General features: G+C 44.1%; 1 protein-coding gene across 1 annotated transcript in view; it reads right to left on the reverse strand.

Moving 5' to 3' along the window:
• TBC1D1 (TBC1 domain family member 1) overlaps positions 1–6,510 on the reverse strand; it is a gene marked incomplete at its 3' end in the record, with an annotated part of 106,230 nt that overhangs the window by 66,901 nt on the left and 32,819 nt on the right. The gene's annotated exons all lie outside the window — the stretch shown is intronic.

Raw genomic sequence — 6,510 nt, forward strand, 5'->3', positions numbered from 1 at the left:
GAGCACTGGAACAGGTTGCCCCGAGAGGTTGTGGAGTCTCCTTCTCTGGAGATATTCAAAACGCGCYTGGATGCAATCCTGTGCAACGTGCTCTAGGTGACCCTGCTTGAGCAGGGGTGTTGGACTAGATGATCTCCAGAGGTCCCTTCCAACCTCAGCGATTCTGTGATTCTGTGAAAAACTAAGAACAACCAAAACCAATTCATATACTATATTGAGTACAAATAACTTGATGCTAAAACCAATACACAGAGTTTAATGTCTTTCCTTGCCTCAGCTTCTATTCTCCGAGTTGCAGCTGCAGGTCTTCCCAGCTCTTCCTTTCTGTTGCCAGGCCCCCCATTCATATTAGTAAAAAAGCTTCTCTTTGGGCACATCTCTTGGCATATTCTGTATATCTTTACTGTTATGTAAAATACCAATAAAACAGAGGTTGCGATTTTTTTTCCTCTCTCAATAAGAAGTCATTGCCATCCATTAGTATTTCAGTTTTAACACTTAAGCTGTAAAGGTTTTTAATTCAAAAGAATATATTTATAGTCAGGCTGTAATTCAGTTAACACTCTGATAGTGTTTCTATCAAAGATTTACTTGGTAAGCCACTAGGTAATGTCCATATTACATACACAGTCTCAGCTCCTTCAACTCCAAGAAGTTTTTTTAAGCATTTGATTTTAAAAACATGAGTATTTATTGGCTGGCATAGAAAAAACGTGCCAACATGCCCTTAAGGTAGAGGCTTCTCAGAAATGCTGCTGCTGCTTCTGTATTTGCAGGAGGATGGGAAATAAAAAATTGGAATCGTCTTGCAGCCCTGTGAGCTGACCTGTGAAGAAAGTGGTACTACTACTTTGCCTGACATTTCCCTTAAAGACATTTTTATTCAGGGAATCCAGAGCCAAATTGCTGCTTTTGTGTTCTCAGAGACACCTCTGTTGCACATAAAAGACTGTTCCATTGTCCAAAARAGACAGAAAAACAGAAACAGAAAAGCTTCCAGGCTATAATGTGAAGTAGTATTTCAGATCATTAAATGTAGAGCAAGTAAAGTTAAACTGCAGTGCAATATATATATGTATGTATATATAAAATACAAGCTTAGCTGTACCATCTCTGACGGAACAGGGAATTTTTCCTGCTCCTGCAGGATCTAATATTTTTGTTATTGGTTTGGCCCAAAACATGATTACCACATGAAGCCAGTTAATAACACCAATTTCCAGAGAGCTTTTCAGCTAAGGAAAGTAAACTGGAGCCTCGAAGTTTTGACTTGTAGAGGGCAGGACCTGCATAAAACAGCCAGCTCAGATACCTACTCAGACTTGACTTACTATTAAATTTGAAGGTCGACATGAATCTGAAAGCAGGTGCTCATAAGAAATTAATTCCGAGAGGCATAAATGATTCAAAAGGAAAGGCTTCGTAAACTGCAATTTACATGCCCAGGAATTTCACTATAGAAACAACTTACCACTTATTAAGCACTCTTAATGGACTGCAGAAATGCAAAGGGCACTGACATATTACCTCTCTACAGCCACATAAAAGCTCTGTGAGACTGACTGTATTCTGCACTTCTCCTATGTAATCGGGGACATCGAAGCAGAGAGGGTGTAATTCAGGCCTTGCGTTCATAGAAAGAAATGGAAGGACTAGGAATAAAAGCAAACAGCTCCGAAGAGAACATAACTGCTGAGTAACAGAGCAGTCTCACCCCAGAACTGACTTCATTTCAAATGCTGAGCGCATATTCCTCAGTCATCGTTGAGACCCCTGCGGGGGAAGCTGGCGAGTGACTGGCATACAGAAAACTATGTGYTTAAAACGTCCAGCGTGTTCAGCAATCTACACTTAACCCTAAACTGTCAATCGGCAACAACATTTTTCCCCAAACAAAAGCCAACCTGGAGAAAACCACTGAATAGCAACCTAGTATTCTCCGAGAGGGGCATCGCTGGAACGCGGGTCCCAAAATGGGGGTCCTGCAGGCGCCCGGGTTTCTCTTTGCTGTGCTGCAGGCAGCCTGCCCGGGAGACACGCGAGGCTTCTGCCCCTCCAGCCCTACCCGCAGCGCTAACGGCTTCGAGGAGATGTCTTCCACAAGTGGAACCGCAGTATCGGAGCCTTTTCCCCCCAGTTATTCCTTGTTCTTCCCTGACACTATTTCTCAGCTAATTCTCTGGTTCTTGCTACAGTATCCAAGTATTTAAATTTATTTAGCAACAGGATTACGGGGAGAAACGCACTAGCGCAAACACAGGCTGTACACCATAGGACACCACCACCGTTTATTCACCTCTGCAAACAATTTATCATCTTAGAAGTACAAGTTTATTGGGCTTTAGATAATTTAAAATGACAGCATCTGTGGTCTTCCTGATTTATTTGGCTAAAATGCACGTCATTCACCAAGGGGTTAAAGATGCCCAAAGAAGCTCAACTTTGCTGCAGGCAGTGGGGAACAAGCGAAAGAGGGAAGTCTGTACAGTTGTAACAAAACGTCCGCATAAATGAGTATGGTCTATCCTAAAACAGACATGGAAAAAAGACAAGATGGGCCTTTCAAAACACTATTTAAAAGGGGAAAAAAGGGGGGGGGGGAGGCGGAATTTCTTGGGCTGTCTGATTTTCAGTCTCTCGTTCCTTCTCATTCTCTTCCAGAAGGCAAAGCACTTTAATTTGTAGTTTCTGGCCTAAACAAAGAAGCAGATTGTGGCCCCTAAGCATTCTCCCTCAGAGGTCTATTAGGCCCTCTTATTATCCAGGAAACAATAGAAATAATGGCAAAACATCAGCCAGACCAATTCTACTGAGAGCACTAAATCATATTAGAACTCCAGAAAAAAAATAAGTGACATTTCCACTCTTACTATAATTAGTATTTAAGTAATGTTTAAAGGCAGAAGCCAAGTAACTGAGCCTTACTGCACTGAGTGGTATAGGAACTTTTCTTTTTTTTTGAATGCCTTGTGAGCTTCCCAACTGAACAGAGCTCATAGGCAATTCTGCCTCAGCAATCACTGAAAAGTTATACTTCTTACTTTGCCACTGGCAATTTCAGAGCATCTACTGCAAATCTACTCCAAAATCCACTCTTCAGAACAGGAGAAATCCAAACGATCAGCTTCTTGGTCTGAGCTCCCAGATTAGCGACCCAGCTGGGACCAGTTACACTGCAAATCTACCCTAGGAGGGCCGTACTCTCTCCTGTGGGGGCTGGTGGCCCATTCTCTGAGGTTCTTCAGGCTGCAGCAAGAAACCTGCAGCTCCCGGTTCCCTCCCTGGGACCGGCGGGAATCCTGCCTTCCTGCAGGCTGGAAGTGGATGGGACTGCAGAAGGCAGAGGAGGACTAGCCAGCCAGGGCCAGGATATCACCAAAATCACTGTACAAGAAACCTTGATTGAAATCATACAATCTTGCTTTACATTTTACCTCAGTTATTTTCTTTACTGGTTTCTTGTTAGTTTATAACCTTTAGACAAAATGAATTGAAGCTAAACACAGTTTTTATATTATATCTGATATTCCTTTTTGCTAACTAGAAAGACACACTGTGGATAAATTGCTTAAGTGGCTGAGAATCTGAGGATATATTTACTCAGATTCTCAATTTCTACATTTCATTATGCTAAGAACTGTTTCTTACTTTATTCCTTCAATAATCAATTCTTTAATTGTGATTTGTGTCAAGCTGCTTCTGAATAGAAGCTAGGAAAAAAATCAGAATTGTAGACAACTAGCACTGTAAAGTTCTTTTTTACCTAAAGCAGTATTAAATACAATGGATATACAGGTAAAATGCATTTTAAAAGTATCAAAAGACTATTATCTCCAATTAATGAATTAATGGTATGCAAGTACACCATAAATTGGTAAACATTTTGGCTCCAAAATGATTTATTTACTTTGAATAACAGTTATTGCAATGAACTAAACTGAATACACCTTAAAAATTAACATATTATTTCTATAGCTACAAAAGCAGCTGCAGTGCCTACCTAAAACTGTCCAAAGTTAGTTTCCACTTTCAACAAACTGTGTGTTAAGGTGTTTAGGCAAGGATTTTCCCTGAAGTCAGTTGTCTGATTTTTTTTATAAAACCATGCAGGAAAAACAGCTACAACTATTCTTTTTTTAATTAAATAATTTTGATAGACTAAAATAAGTCAGTACTTAAGAAAAACATTCATTATCCACCGAGTCATCATCCAAGCGGTGTAGCCAGCATCCATGCCGCCAACGCTGGCAACACCAGCCCAAGGAAGACTCAGCGAGGGCTTTCTCCTCGCACCCAGAATGGCCCCGAAACGGGCACCAGCAGCACTACCAAACGCATCACCAAGGATCGATTCTGCATGTAGATGGGAGACAAGCTGGGCAAAATACCACATAAAAGCCTGTAATGAAGACATATTCAAAGGTAACGTTAATATAAACACTAGGGTCCAATTTTACAGTGCACAGGAGTAAATTACTTCACTTGCAAGCACTTAGAGGCCTGGGGACTTGCACAGTGCCACTGAGCACTTGTGTTACTGGGTGGAGGTAACTCATGTTTCAGTACCAGACGTCGGGGCACAGCCCTATATGGAGGGGGGCAGCTTCCTCCTCCCGCGCCCTGCGGTCATTCCCTATTTGGGAATGGACCACCATCTTATAAAAACTGGAACGGCTTACATTTGTGTTGAAAGCATACAGCAGTATTTCCTACATTTTTACTGATCAGATTTTGGCAGGCAGGAAACCCTTCTCTTTTAATAAGCCTCATCTTATATTTCTAAACAAACTGCTTGGCTTTCTCTCTCAAATTAGCACTGCTGATTAATTGCCATTAGAAGAATAAACCTTTGCCATTAAAAAGAATAAAACAGCATTGTAACAGTTATTTTTGAAACCCCAGAAAACACTTCCAAAAACAAAGTTAAAAGTGTGTGTTTCTGCAAGAGCTTCTGTTACTTTCTCTAGAGAAGTTGCCAAGTCTCCACACTACAAGTTCTGCCTTGTCCCTCTTCCAAGACTAACTTCTTTCTGACTAGCGGCTTTGTCTGGCTGACAAGCTCACAACCAGCAGGGTAGACGGGCTGCCCTTCAGTGACATGGGTTACTCAACAGAATCGCTCGTTTTCCACAACAGCCACCTGTATATGAGATCGGTATGTTTGCAGCAGTTGGCATGGAAATCAGCCCCTATCATTCCCTAGGATAACACAGAAAGTCAGGCTGAACAGCACAGGTGGAAAACGGATACGCAGAACCATGGTGATAACAGGAGAGGGAACTACTTTTTAAACAAGTGCCCCACCAGGTAACCACTTCAACGGAGGAAAAAGCCGGGTGGGAAGAAGAAAGGATAAACCTCTGTTTTTCAGGGCATAGTTAAAACCAAGCAGACTCCTTTTAAGACAGAACAGAAAGCAAATCTTTCTACCTGAGGATCTCAATGAAGGTAAAGTCACACACTGAGTGTTTCCCCTTTACCCCCTTCCCAGGGTAGGTTACCCGTTCTGGGAGAGGGGTGCATACAATGATTACACAACTGGCCACTTACACCTGCCAAAACAGATGGGCGAACGAGGTGTTACAGGTCTACCTAGCAGACTAGACTGCCTGCTTGCTTAACTTCAAGTTACATTCTTATTTTTTTCAGCCAATTCCCTAAAGGAAGCCCTAATTCTTGCCTATCATATAGCTCCATTCCATCTACTTGTCCTCTTCTGTTTTATATGTGTCATTTTAAATTGAGAATTACTGTTAATTTGAAAAAAAATGTGTAACATCATCTCAGAACCATATTCCAGATTTTTGAACCATCTCTGCTGTTTTGCATGCATATGTACAGTTTCACAGCTACAGTGGAAGATACTACTGCAGTCCTAGACACAGAGATGCAAAACTCAGTGCCTGATACATACATTAAGTCATATTTAGGCAAAGAAGTCCCATATTAAAAGTTAAACTACAGCTCTTCATAACTTCTGAATATGACCAAATGAAACCAAACCCCGACCCAGCAGGAGAACAGCCCCAAGCAGACAGCGGGAGTGCTGCTGCACACTTCCCGGAGCGCCAGGAGCGTTACGCGGCAGCAGGCACCGAGACCGCACCTACCGCGCGGCCACAACTGCGCGTCCCTCTCGGCACCGCCGCGGCGACAGGGCCTCCAGCGCGGGCTGCAGCTGCCGGGCTCCTCCCCGGCCGCGGCCCCGGCCCCGGGTTACACGCGTCCTCCTTCATTCCTCGCTTTCACACGAGCTGCCCCGCGCTCTGCCCAGCCGCACAACGCAACGGGGCTCCCCGCCCGCAGGACTTGCCTGCGAGCGCGGCGAGAGCGCCGGCTCCCTCCTGCGCCCTCCTTCGCCTGGAAGGGGCAGAGGAAAGCGGGCGGGGGCTGCCCTACCTTGGCCACCCAGCTGAACAGCGGCGACATCCTGGGAGAGCCGCCGCGGCGCCCGGCCCGGCCCAGCCCCGGCTCCGCGCTCGCCGCCGCCGCAGGAAGGCGAGGGCGCCC

Source organism: Apteryx rowi, unplaced genomic scaffold (genome assembly GCF_003343035.1).
Source record: "Apteryx rowi isolate R43461 unplaced genomic scaffold, aptRow1 scaffold_773, whole genome shotgun sequence".
NCBI classification, from domain to species: domain Eukaryota; kingdom Metazoa; phylum Chordata; class Aves; order Apterygiformes; family Apterygidae; genus Apteryx; species Apteryx rowi.